At 48.8% G+C, this 13,578-nt stretch overlaps 1 protein-coding gene across 3 annotated transcripts in view; it reads left to right on the top strand.

Moving 5' to 3' along the window:
• TTLL11 (tubulin tyrosine ligase like 11) overlaps window positions 1–13,578 on the top strand; it is a 262,147-nt gene that overhangs the window by 192,718 nt on the left and 55,851 nt on the right. The window lies entirely within an intron of this gene.

The raw sequence follows: 13,578 nt of genomic DNA, 5'->3' as shown, positions 1-13,578 counted from the left end.
GCACGGTCAGAGGAGTTGGGGTAGCAGGGGTTGAGATGGAATCAGAACTATCCCCGATTCTCCCTTCACGAGTGGGAAACAACACGGCAGAATGGGGAAAAGACCGCTTTTGGTAACACAGAGAGACTTGATCTGAATCCCTCTCTTGCCGTTTATCTGCCGTGTGACTTTGGACAAGTTCCTTACCCTCTCTGAGTCTGGGGTCCTCATCTGTCAAATGGAGATACTAGTACCCAACTCCTGGGATCCCTGTGAGAGTTCAAAGTAATTTTTTCTAAAAATATGATGACAGCTATGTTAAACCTTATATACCGCACACACATACATTTGCACACTCACGAGATGGATAGACAGACAGAGGAGAAATCCTGAAAAGAAAACACCACCATGTTAGCTGTGGCTGGCTGTGTGTAGGTGGTGAAACAAAGAGGGAATTTTTTTCCCCTTTCTCTGCTTTTCCATATCTTTAAATATTTTTTCCCTTGAACATATATTGAGTTTATAATTAGAAAAATAGAAAGAAAACCAAGAAGCGTAAAATGGGGGGAAAAAAAGAAATAATATGCATTAAGTACCAGGCATAAGTTGGCACCCAGTAAATGGTAGCTATTTTTACTAATTAGTCATTATGCCTAATAATAATAATTAGGAGTAATGATTTCCTCTGGGACCAGAGGTTGTGAATTAGTCTGTTGGTGGCTAATGACTCACAGTGAAGGGGAGTCTGGGTTCACTCCCAGCCGGGGCCACCCCTCACTTGTCTCCCTGATCTTTCTGCCGACACGCTGGGCTCCCGGGCTCCACAAGCTTGCTGATGCTGCATCCTTCCACCCAAACAGCTGAGCCGAGCTCCTGTGCCCAAGACCAAGGGGAGACGGCAGAGGTGTTCCCCATGGGGCTGTCCACGGAGGGGCTCATTCAAGGAGAGCAGCCGTGCCTGTGGCAGAACGCTGCTGTCCCTGTGTTGATGGCGGGTCGCCTGTCTAGGGAGACAGTAAGAGTGAGAGGGTCGAGGTTCACCTCTATTTTGTCTGTTTGAATAGCAGAGGAGATTCTTGGTAAACACATTGCCCAGCATTTAAAACTAACCTGATGCTGCTGGTTGGAAGATTATGCAAGTTAAAAACGTGCCCCTCTCTCTTCAATTGGGCTTCCCTGGTGGTTCAGTGGTAAAGAATACACCTGCCCAATGTAGGAGCCTCGGGTTCAATCCCTGGGTCAGGAAGATCCCCTGGAGAAGGAAATGGCAACCCACTCTGGTATTCTTGCCTGGGAAATCCCACAGACAGAGGAGCCTGACGGGCTACAGTCTATGGGGTTGCAAAAGAGTCGGACATGACTTAGTGACTAAACAACAACTGCTCTCTTCAATTATCAGTATAGTGATGAAAATGATCCAGATTTAGCCCAAATTAGAGTTTAAGACTAAATGATCAAATTCTTCAGGGTCCAGTAGGTTCAACCAGAGAGAAGTAAAATTCTGCATTGAGGACAGAAAAAGCAAAATCCCAAACCAGCTGTATGACCGTGGGTAGGTCAGTCAACCTCTCTGAAAACCTGTGTCCTCAGGTGTAAAATAAGAGATGGGCACAGTTGCTTCCTGATGTCCCTGGAAGTGCTCAATTCCATGGCATGCTGATTATAAATGCAGTCGGTTCTGAGATGATGATGGACTGGAGTTTTTCTCTGCTCAGCGGGCCAGCTGCCCGCTGCCCGATGTGGGTAAGGCAGGACAGGACAGGAATTCTCTCCTGGGTGGACACTTACCGGTGTGGCCACCAGAGGTGACACATGATGGCAGGACTTCAGCTAGAGGCTCCTTGAACAATGGAAACAGCAGATCCTGCACGAGTCCTTACCATCCTTATTCTGAGACTGAGCTGCTGCTGCTGCTGCTGCTAAGTCGCTTCAGTCGTGTCCGACTCTGTGCGACCCCACAGACGGCAGCCCACCAGGCTCCCCTGTTCCTGGGATTCTCCAGGCAAGAACACTGGAGTGGGTTACCATTTCCTTCTCCAATGCATGAAAGTGAAGTCACTCAGTTGTGTCCGACTCTTCACGACCCCATGGACTGCAGCCCACCAGGCTCCTCCATCCATGGGATTTTCCAGGCAAGAGTTGGAGCTGGGTACCATTGCCTTCTCCAGAGACTGAGCTACTAGGGATTAAATGCCCACCATGTGCTAGGCACTGTGGCAGGTGTTACGGTAAAGGGTGTCTCTAATCTTCAGGCATCTGCAGGACTAGCCTTGCCTGGTTTCACGGCTAAAGCAGCCAAGGCTCCAGTCGTTGGCTCCTTTTCCTCACTAGTCATTTTCTGTGCACCTACTGTGTGCTCAGGCCACGGCCTTGGGAATCGAGAGAGCAAGATGACCCCCCTCCCCAATTCAGGGCTGGCAGTTTGATCATAGTACCATGTGAAAGGGCTTCAGAAGAGGTGTAAAGAGGGGTGTTGTAAAGCATGGTGAAGGGCGGGGCGAGGTGGGGGATGGCATTCCAGGCAGCGGCCACGGCACGTGCAGAGGCCCTCAGCTAGCGGACGGCAGGCAGACATGGCCAACGGTGCTGTCTGCCTGGAGTTTACCTGGGAGCATGGTGGGACATGGGTGGGAGCAGAATACAGAGCCAGAACATGAAAGGACTTGACCGGGCCAGAGAGCGAAGGCTGTGACCTGCAGACAGAGAATGGCTGGTCATTCACGCATTCCCGCACTCGGCCTGTGTTCGCTGAGCGCCGGCTCTGTGCCAGGACCGAGGAGCCATTAGTGAACGAAGCATTGGAAATCCCCGCCTATGAGCAACTGACGTACTTTACTGGGGTGAAAAGGCAGGGAGTGGACAATAAACAAAATACATGAGTACAATTTCTATTCCCCTAGATGGTGATGAGTGCTGTGGGGAATGAAGCAAGGAAGGGCCCGGGGCACTGGGGAAGTGCGGGTTAAAGCTGTGAGCGGGAGGTCGGGAAGGCCTGTCTGAGGAGGGGCCGTGGCCACAAGCACTGGAAGGAAAGGAGGAGGAGAGCCAGGGTAGGGTCTCGGGGGACCCGCTCGGATCTGCAATTGAGCTGTGACACGAGGGTGTGTCAGCAGGGAAGCTTAGAAGCCAGGAGACTGGCGCAGGGGCTTTTGGAATTCAGGCGACCCGTCGATGAGGTGATAGGTGATGGCGGCTTGGATTATGGAGCGAGCAGTGGGGACGGGCAGAGTGGGCGAATCGAGGTGAACGAACAAGGCTGGGCTACTCAATGTGGGGGTGAGGGACAATGGATCTCTCTCTGGCTTCTGATCCAGGCATGGGCCTCTGCATTTGGACAAAGCTGGAGGCTCAGGTGTGGGGTAGAAGACCCCAAAAGATGAGCCTCGGTTGTCCACACACACCCATGTTCATAGAAGCACTATTCGCAATAGCCAAAAAGTGGAAGTCACCCAGGTATCTACTGACAGATGACTGGATAAACAACATGTGGTCTATACACACAATAGAATATTATTTAGCCTTTAAAAGCAGGGGAATTCTGACACAAGCTGTCACACAGAGGAGTCTTGTGAACATTGTGCTGAGTGAAATAAACCAGGTATGAAAGGACAGATGCTGCCTAATTATTCCACTTATAAGAGGTCCCTAGAGGAGTCCGGTTCATAGAGACAGAAAGCAGAATAGTAGTTGCCAGGAGTGAGAGTGGAGGGGGGTGGGAGATGGGGAGTTGGTATTTAATGGGTACAGAGTTTTAGTTTGGGAAGATGAAAAAGTTCTAGAGACGAACAGTGGTGATGGTTACATGATAATATGAATGTACTTAATGGTACTATATCCATACAAATGGTAAATTTTGTGAAAATATTAAAAAAAAAATTTTAAGAAGTTTGCCCCAAATCCCACAACCAGCAAGTCCAGCCCCCTTCCAAGGATCCTCTCATACCCTTACTTCTTATCCTGAGCTCTCTGCCTCTAGCTGTTCCCATCTCCTAGACTGGCTGGGATCACCCGAGGAAGTTCCTTAAGTCTCTGGGTCTGTTTTCCCTCAGGAGAGGAAAAACACGGTGTGGTTGTGAGGATTAGATGAGCTCATACACATCACAGGCCTGGCAGAGAGAAAATTCTCCTTACATCTCATTACATTTTATTACCGTTCTTATATCAGCATGCCCTGACTTTGGTAAAACAGCACAGACTGGAATCCATGGTCCAGCACTTGTGAGTTATGTGACCTTGGATCACAAAGCACTTAACTTGCCTGAGCCTCAGTGTCCATCTATAAAGAAAGGTGAGAGTTCCTACCAGACCGGGAGGAAAAGTTAGAGTGTAAGTCACTCATTCGTGTCTGACCCCATCGACTGTAGCCTGTAAGTCTCCTCTGTCCTTGGGATTCTCCAGGCAAGAATACTAGAGTGGGTAGCCAGCCCTTTCTCCAGGGGATCTTTCCAACCCAGGGATCGAACCTGGGTCTCCCTCTAATAAACAGAGGCTGTTACTGTGTGGACCTGAGATGACAGGCAAGGAAAAAATGAACAGTGACATGATTTGTAAACTTAACATTTTTTATTGATTTCCACACTATTTTGTAAGTAGAAACAGCACCTCCTTCTGGTAGTCCAGGTGTTCACCGAATCCTGAAACCTTTGTGTTGGTTTCACTAACACGTCAGTCTCTTGATTTGTCTGACAAAGGAAACCCATTCGACCATGTCTCAGTGATAGTCACAGGGGCACTGGTCTGGGTCTGGCCCTGAGCTACTGCCACAGAGCCAGCAGTGAGTCAGAGAGGGGCCCCAGCTGCAAAGAGCTGACCCAGGCTGTAGGAAGGGCCAAGGACATTGTCCTAGCAAATTGCAAGAGCAGTTGGCAAACCTGCATTCTTACTTTCTGCGAAAACCCACATGCCGGGAAACCTTGGATAAATCATTTCCCACCTCCAGAGCTCAGTCTTCTATCTTCTTACAAAATGAAGACCTTGAACTTGCCAGTCTCTGACTTGAAGCTATTTCCTTTCAAAATTCCTTGATTCTGTTGCCCCAGTGCTCCCTCTGGGAACAGCCTTCTGGACCAGAGTCACAGCCTTCTGTGATCAACCAGACAACCTGGCCTTGGGAGCTTAGTGACCAGCCAGGATGGTCCTGACCCATGGATGCTGGGACCCCAGCAGCAGGTTGACGAGGAAGGAGAGGATGCCAGGGTCAAGAAGAGCCTGGGATGCAGAGACCCCGAGTAGGGATGGGAGGCCAAAGCTGTGCAAGGATTAGAAGCAGAGACTCCTCAGCCAGGGAAGCTCCGAAACTGGGAGATGGGCATGGCTTGTGGACCACTTGTGTGTCTCATCTCGGGGAGCCTCCTGCTTGGAGGGTGTCTGGGAGTCTGCTTCGTCAGTGGCCCACATTGCCCTTCGACCTGCAGGGCTGCGTCTAGCACTTTCCTGATCGCTGTCTGCCTTCTGGTCCTCCCTGTATCTCATGCCAGGGCGCCGTCTGCTCATTTCACATGGGACACCACACCTGAGCTTTCTTCTCTCAGGCTGGAATGGAGTCAAAATCAGCAAAGCTGTGATCAGGGCCTGGGCATCTTTGGTATGCGTACCATCATAGTGTTACACAGTCAAATTCTCAGTAGCCAACCCAAATAGGGGGAAGATAAACACCACGTTATCCTTCAGCCTCGGCCACCGTCCATATGCATGGACCCGAGGAACCTGACTCCCTTGTAGAAGCAGGTGTGACCTTCAGAGGGACCAGCGTCTGAGTGCTCAGTACCCCCTGCCCCTCTACCCTGGCCGTTTCCCTATAGGCCAGAGCAGATGTGGCCCCAGGTCTGGAATGGCATAGGACACCGTTCCGGCTGCCCACACGCAATCCATGTTCTTGAAGAGTCTGATGAGCTTCTGCCACTTAAGAAATTGGTCACATTTAGAAATATTCAGCTTCAGCGAACATGTCATGGCTCTGTCTAGGAAAAACATACTATTATCTCTGGAGCTTGCCTGAAAGAACCGGCTTGTTCCTGAAACAGATGTTTTGTAAAACCTACTGTGACAGGCTCATCAGAGCTGGCAGTGGGCCAATGCTTGGTTACCAGCCTCACAAGGGCACACACCTCCCAGCCAGCTTCCCATCCATTCCCCTCTCTCCCCGCTGCGCAACTCACCGCCCAGATACCTAGGCCAGAGGAGAGACTCCCTGTGGCTCCTCCTTCTGGCTCTTGGGTTCTGAAGCTAAACATTTCACAAGCCTGGGATTATTGTAGACAGAGGCAGCCAGCCAGGTGTGCCCTGGGGAGAAGTGTCCAAGATAATGACTCAGAATATATTTCATTTGGTCCAACCCACATTTATCGAGGGCCTCCAGTGCACCAGGCACTGTTCTCGTTGCTTTCAGGTACATTACTTCACAGTAACTGTTCAAGGTCACCCATTTCAGAGATGAGGAAACTGAGACCTTGCCCTGTTTTCCTAGGGTTGCTATAATAAGTTTATCACCTACTTGGTGGCTCGAATCAACAGAAACGTGCTCTCTCACAGTTCTGAAGGGAAGAAGTCTCAAATCTGAGGATACCAGCAGGTCTGTGCTCTCTCCTAAGGCCCGAGGGGAGAGTCTTTTCTTGCTCTTTCCAGATCTGGGTGGCGTTTCTTGGTTTGTGACGGCATCGCTCCAATCTCTGCCTTTGTCTTCACATAGCAGCATCTTCTGTGTGTGTATCTGTGTCAAATGTCCCCCTGCTTTTCTTGTCAAAGGATACCTGCCGCTAGACTTACAGCCTACTCTAGATCCAGGATAATCTCAAGATCCTTAGCTTGATTATATCTGCAAAGACCCTTTTCTAAGTAAGGTCACATTGACAGATTCCAGGGGTGTATGGCCAGTATTCGGCTCGCTGCAGACCTCTAGCTATTATCTGGTTGTGTCCCCAAGGCCACTCAGTGAGAAAGGGTTGCTGTGGGGAGTAGACCCCGGCTGGCTGGCTCTGAGGGGCCCTCAGTCAGCGTCTCCCTCCCCAGACATTGTGAGGCAGGTTCCTGCTCTTAAGAAACCTGCGACTGGGTTGGAAGGAGCTTTGCATATTGGTTATGAGGGAGTCCCATCTATCCGGATGACCTTGGGCAAGTTATGTCAACACTCTTGTGTCTCAAAGGGAAAGTGAGCCATGTGGAAAACGGGAATCATAGTAAGAATAGCAGTAATCTCCAAAGGCTATGGTGGGACCAAATGAGAGGGGCCCAAAATCAGCAAGATCCCAGGCACCCTGACTCCACAACCTCTGCCCATAACCACCATGCTCCATGCTTCCATCTGTAGGAACTCCTCAAATATCGAATCAGAGCTCCTCAATGAAAGAAGGACAGAGGGAGGTTTCTGTTTAGGTTCCCAGAAGCTAGGGTGAAGAAGAAGAGGAAGCCAAAGCTGACTTAAGAGTTTTGAATTTGGCTCACTGGGAGGATGAAGTTGCCAATAATAACATGGAAACAGCAAGAAGCTGGTTGAGATAGGGGATGGGAGATAGGTAGGGAATAAATTCTATTGCATTTAGATGCAGGGGGGACATCTGGGTAGATTTGACTGGCAGGTGTTGGACTTAGAAGGTGACTTTTATTTGGTTTTTGTTTTTATTTTATTTATTTATTTTCTTGGCTGTGCTGGGTCTTCGTTGCTGGACTCGGGCTTTCTCTGGTTTTGGTAAGCCGGGGGTTATTCTCTAGATGCGGTGCTTGGGCTTCTCACTGCAGTGACTTCTCTTTTTGCAGAGCACAGGCTCTAGGCACGCAAGCTTCAGTGGCTGCAGTGCATGGACTTAGTGGCTCCACAGCGTGTGGGATCACCCCCGACTAGGGATCAAACCAGCATCCCCTGAATTGGCAGGGGAACTCTTAACCACTAGATCACCAGGGATGTCCAGAAGGTGACTTTTAAAAGCTACACAGAGCTTAAGAGTGAGGGAAAGAATTGAACATGTTTGGCAAGTTCAAGTGCTGTCAGAGATGAAAGCATTTTGTGGGAAGGGGCAGAGAGCAAACTAGAAAAGAGAAAATGAAAGTCATGTTCACACACATTGGTTCGTGGTCACAGCACTCCATTTTCCTGCCTGTAAAAGGGGCATGCTGCATTTTTCTCCCCAAGCTGTTGCTCAGGTTGCGTTAGATCACGGATGGGATATCGCTGCAGAGATTGCGCGCCAAACCGTAGCAATGGGCAGCAGGCGAGGGCCTCAGCCACGTCCCCTGACCCTGAGCACGACAGGAGAGGCACAGGGGCAAGCTTCCTAGCTCTACGTCATGGCTGGGGAAGTAATAACTGCTCGTTCACTAGGTTTGAACTGGCTCTGATGGTGGACTCTAAATCTATTCATCATCACCCAAGGAACCGTATGATAAAAACTAGAATTTCCCCACTCCCTAGCGAGGGGAATACTTTTGCCACCGGTTTCTGTTTTTTGAAAAACGCGACAGAACACTTCTCTCGTGGAGTGCTTCTGCTGCGCCGTCCTCATGCCTGGGCACCACCACCCACGAGTCCCACTCCCCCTCCAGCTCCTGTGTCTGCAGGATGGGGGTTGGTCCAGCAACGTTGCCATGACGACCAAGGAAGAGGCCAGCCCTGACTTCAGCTCTTAGTTTCAGGGAAACTAAGTGACAGACTCTCTTCTGTTTTCTTTCTTGGGGAGGGGGTTCCCCACCATGTTCCCATTGGCATGGAAACCTTTCACTCCCACCAGGTGAGGTCGTCAAGTGGGGAGATTAATTTATTTGAATGGGCTCCTGGAGAGACCACTGTGAAAGGAGAAAGCGTCCCAATGCAATGGTTCTGGCCACTGTGACATGATGAGGACCCTGCTCCTCGGGGAGGGGTGGTGAGTGGGCACCGTGGCCTTCAGACCCCAATCTGTGTGTGTCCAGGTCACTGGGACTTTTAAGCTGCCTTTTATACATGTGGCATTTTACGAGCTTCTTTATATTCGATTTCCATTTAGTGCTCACTATGACCCTGTGCATTGATATTATTGTCCCCTTTTGCAAATGAGAAAGCTGATGCTCAGAAAGGTTAAGGACCTTTCCCAAGGTCACTCAGCTGGCAAGTGGCTGTGTTGGAGCTCAAACCCAGACCTGTTTGCTACGTAATTCCTACAACTCTTGCCCTTCTGACACCCCGCCTTAACCTTGTACTTGAACTTACACGATCTCTTCAGGGTCTCTAGAGCCATCAGGGAGACATCGTCTAAAAAATGTACCATGATAACTAAACATTTAGTACTCTGTGAGAAACACCGCTGCAAACTGTCTGGATGCCTGCTTGGGGAATTAGGCAATGACAGGAGAAATTAAATACCTTAATGGATTTTGACAACTCTATGTTGGGGGAATTCAAATTGCATAAAGAAAAAAAAAGTAGACTTTCTCTCTGGACCTGATTACTAATATGCATGCCTAATTTATTAGCTGCATTTTAAAAACTTTAGTTTTGTTAGGACCAAAGTTCTTGGAGGAAAAAAGGGTTGTGGGTTGGAGGAGGCAAGTTTAATCTTCTTGGAGGAGGTTGGGCTTGAGCTGACCTGATGTCCGTGATTTTTTTTTTTAGTTTATACGAATTTTTTAAAGTATTTTATTACTTAATTGATTTGGCTGCATTGTGTCTTAGTTGCAGCACATGGGATCTTCATTGTGTCATGCAGATCCCTTGTTGTATTGCATGGCCTGTCTAGTTGTAGCGGTGAGTTCAGTAGTTACGGCACATGGGCTTAGTTGCCCCATGGCATGTGGCATCTTAGTTCCTAGACCAGGGATTGAACCTACATCCCCTGCATTGCAAGGTGGATTCTTAATCATTGGACCACTAGGATAGTCCCTGTCCATGATTTAGGAGGGAGGTGTTCGATAGATACGTATCAAATGAATGATAAGTAACCATCGCTTTCTCACTTACTACGCCCTTGCCAAGATGCTAGCCCCTCATTTTACATCCCCACCATTGAATCTGCCCACACCCCTGCAAGAGAGATTCTACTGTCTGTCTCCATTTTACAGAACAGAAATGGAGGCTGGACAATAGAGCCATTTCCCCAAAGCCATACCCTTAGTAAGGAGTGGAACCAGAATGACTATTATTCTTATTATCATAAATTATTACTGTTGCATTATTACCTTAAAAGTGGCTTTAGAGAACCTGAAGCTGAAAATGACACGCAGAGTTCACCCTGCCCATTTTCTTGCCTTCGGGTAAGATTACAGCAAATTCTTCATGTTATTTGTCTTAAAGAATACTGTTCTTGCACAGTCATTTATCAGCATGTCTTTTTTTTTTTTTCATCACCTATTAGATGTAGAGCACTGGGAACAAACATGGATTCTATTTTTGGCAAACTCAGTCTCAGGGGGACAGAAGCCACAGACTTCAGTGGCCGTCATATAAGTCCAAAAGATGACACATTTCACAAGAGAGCTGCCAATGAAGTGCTGTGGGGAATCCAGAGGAGAGTATTTCGGGTAGGAGGGATCAGGGAAGCAAGCTTTGCAGGATGAGCAGGATTGGGGCCCTGCTGCTGGTGAGCAGGGTTTAGCAGGACACAGGCTCCCGGGCTCAGGGTCCACACACATCTCCACATGTAACTGAGATCACCCAGGGAGACTCGGTGGGCAGGAAGCAGGTCAAGGACAGAGGCTTAGCGGACCATCTACCTCAAAGGGTCCTCAGAAGAAGAAAAGCAGAGGATGGAAAAACACCTGGGAGAATGCAGGAGCTTAGAATGAGAGTTACAGAAAGCGAGTGACTGACTGCATGGAACGCAATGAAGAAAATGAACTAAGGAAAGGTCAGGGGGTTAGGAGGAGAAGGCAATGGCAACCCACTCCAGTGTTCTTGCCTGGAGAATCCCAGGGAAGGGGGAGCCTGGTGGGCTGCCGTCTATGGGGTCTCACAGAGTCGGACACGACTGAAGTGACTTAGCAACAACAGCAGCAGCAGCAGCAGGGGGTTAGGGGTACCTCGGAGGCCCCTAGTAACCTTTGAGAGGGCAGTCTGGAGCCGTAAAAGCAGAAGCCAGCTGCTCATCCTGAGGCCAGGAGGGGCTCAGCACAGAGTGACTTTCTCCAGGTCATGCTCCACCCAGCAAGGGCTGTGATTCCAGTCCTAGTGGAGGGCTGGCAGAAAAACCCCCAGAGCTGCCCAACCTCGCTGGAAGCCTGGAAAAGAAAAACGACTCTTGCAAGTCACACAGACCCAGATCACCAACTGATAACCAAGTACGGGGGGCGTGACCTTGAGTATGTGCTGTATTTTTCCTGAGCTCAGTTTCATCTGATAGATAACAAGAGCTATCGCTTCTTGAGTGCTTACGGCGTACTGGATATAATTCTAAATGCTCCACATATATTAGCCCATTTAATCATCGCAATAGGTAGAATTTTCATCCCCATTATAAAGATAAAGACACCAAAGCACAAGCGGGTTAAGACGTTTTCCCAAGGTCATCAGCTAGTGATGGACAGGGCAAGGATTCCAACCTTGCCCTGTCCATCAAGGTTCCAGAGTTTATGTTAATATATCTGTCCTAAGGGTAAACAGTGGAAACAGTGTCAGACTTTATTTCTTTGGGCTCCAAAATCACTGCAGATGGTGACTGCAGCCATGAAATTAAAAGACGCTTACTCCTTGGAAGAAAAGTTATGACCAACCTAGATAGCATATTCAAAAGCAGAGACATTACTTAGCCAACAAAGGTCCGTCTAGTCAAGGCTATGGTTTTTCCATTGGTCATGTATGGATGTGAGAGTTGGACTGTGAAGAAGGCTGAGCACTGAAGAGTTGATGCTTTTGAACTGTGGTGTTGGAGAAGACTCTTGAGAGTCCCTTGGACTGCAAGGAGAGCCAACCGGTCCATTCTAAAGGAGATCAGCCCTGGGATTTCCTTGGAAGGACTGATGCTAAAGGTGAAACTCCAGTCCTTTGGCCACCTCATGCGAAGAGTTGACTCATTGGAAAAGACTCTGATGCTGGGAGGGATTGGGGGCAGGAGGAGAAGGGGACGACAGAGGATGAGACGGCTGGATGGCATCACTGACTCGATGGATGTGAGTCTGAGTGAACTCCGGGAGTTGGTGATGGACAGGGAGGCCTGGCGTGCTGCAATTCATGGGGTCGCAAAGATTCGGACAGAACTGAGCGACTCAACTGAACTGAAGGTCTCACCATAGCTTAGGCAGAATGATCAAGGCACAAGAAAGTTCCTGGCCTAAAGGAGGCTCAATGAATTACTCCCTTTCCCTGACCAGCCACAAATCTGAAGTCAGGGAGGCCTAGCCTGAGAGAGGCCTATGGGACCAGCCCCATGAGTCCTCACTGACACTAGTGAAAACTGCATGGGAGGGACACACACGGATTTGTCTCGTGAAGTTGGTTGCAAATGCCGTGAGCGCCTGGGGCAGGGCCAAGTGAGATTGGTTTTGCTCTCAACACCCGCGCAGCAGAGATTGGCCAGCTGCCCACCTGCAAGTCTGTGACAAGTGAAATTCACAAAGTGAACAGATTTCATCTGAAATCTGGAGGAAAAAGGATATTTGACCAGGATATGCCTACTGAATCCCTGAATAAGGGTTCACTGGGTGTACACTGTATACAAAAGGGAATTAGGATTACATTGGAAAGGATCTGGATTTGGATGAAATTGAATGCCAAGAAGAATTAAAGTCTGGGCCAAGGATGACTTCTTCACGTGAGTTTTCCCACTTATTGTCTGGACTCACACAGCCCTATACTTTGGTACAGAGCTGTGTTTAAGCATTAAAACATTTTGTATCTCAGATAGGCTCTGAGTGTGTAATTAAAAGGATCCCTTCATTAGCAGAACTACATGACGCAAGCTAAGTTGGCCTTTTCTGCTAATTTTGGAGGTGGTAAAACAGAGGCTAATACAACCACTAATTACAACCATGACACAGTGCCTTGCTGTCGCTTCCAGGAAATCTTTGTTCTCCCCAAACATAGACAGGATCTTCCCAGTCACTGGGAGAGGAGAAGTAGGAGAAAGATTCATTCCAGCAACCAGAAGGAGGGGTGTGGCACTGCAGGGGTTAAACATATGACGTTGGGAGTTAGGCTGCTGGGTTCCAGTCCCAGCTTCATCCCTTAATCAGCTGACTTGACCTCTCAAAGCTTCAGCATCCTTAGATGTTGACTGGGGCCGAATAGCATGGTCGTGGGTACTCAGTGAAAGGATGAGTATATTCACTGCCAGTTGTTTTGAACGCCTACTGTGTGTCAGGAACTGCGTGGGGGCTACAGTCATAAACTGTAGGTCTCACCCTCCTGGGCTTTTAGTCTGGGCTGAGAGAAACGGGCATCAAAGAGATGGTTGCACAAATAACCATGTAGGTGTAATTGTGATAATGACTCGGAAGAAAAAACAATGGTGATGATGACGACAACGATGACGACGGACAAAGCCTGTAAGGTTCTGTGTAAAGGCGTGGTTGATTTACCTCTGGAAGTTATGGGAAGCTTTTTGAAAAGGGTGATCTGGAATCTCAGATTTGAAGGATGAGTGTTTCTCATGTGGATAATTTGGGGGAAAGGGATGCCCCAGGTGGTGCTAGTGGTAAAGA

This window comes from Bubalus bubalis, chromosome 12 (assembly GCF_019923935.1).
Source record: "Bubalus bubalis isolate 160015118507 breed Murrah chromosome 12, NDDB_SH_1, whole genome shotgun sequence".
NCBI classification, from domain to species: Eukaryota; Metazoa; Chordata; class Mammalia; order Artiodactyla; family Bovidae; genus Bubalus; species Bubalus bubalis.
This window is presented reverse-complemented; position numbering and strand designations above follow the sequence as displayed.